This window comes from Penaeus monodon, chromosome 27 (assembly GCF_015228065.2).
Source record: "Penaeus monodon isolate SGIC_2016 chromosome 27, NSTDA_Pmon_1, whole genome shotgun sequence".
Taxonomy (NCBI): Eukaryota; Metazoa; Arthropoda; class Malacostraca; order Decapoda; family Penaeidae; genus Penaeus; species Penaeus monodon.
Genome location: NC_051412.1, coordinates 40,654,461 through 40,654,669, shown reverse-complemented (window position 1 = coordinate 40,654,669; position 209 = coordinate 40,654,461). Strand labels below are relative to the sequence as shown.

Sequence of the window (209 nt, the reverse complement as noted above, 5' to 3'; positions counted from 1 at the left end):
ATTTTAATAACACTGTAACGGTTATATTGGCAATATGATAATAACATCGATGTCAATAACATAATAAGAAAAACATTTTCCCGAGGTGTCAACGCATTAACGCGGAGGTCAGCTAATTACCTCATTGGTCATCTTACAGGGGCATGCTGTGTGTGGACGCATTTCACAAGACCAAAACCACAATCCATAGCTTTACATTAATCTCGGCT

General features: G+C 38.3%; 1 protein-coding gene across 1 annotated transcript in view; it reads right to left on the bottom strand.

Moving 5' to 3' along the window:
* LOC119590866 (tetranectin-like) overlaps positions 1-209 on the bottom strand; it is a gene marked incomplete at its 3' end in the record, with an annotated part of 17,686 nt that overhangs the window by 2,677 nt on the left and 14,800 nt on the right.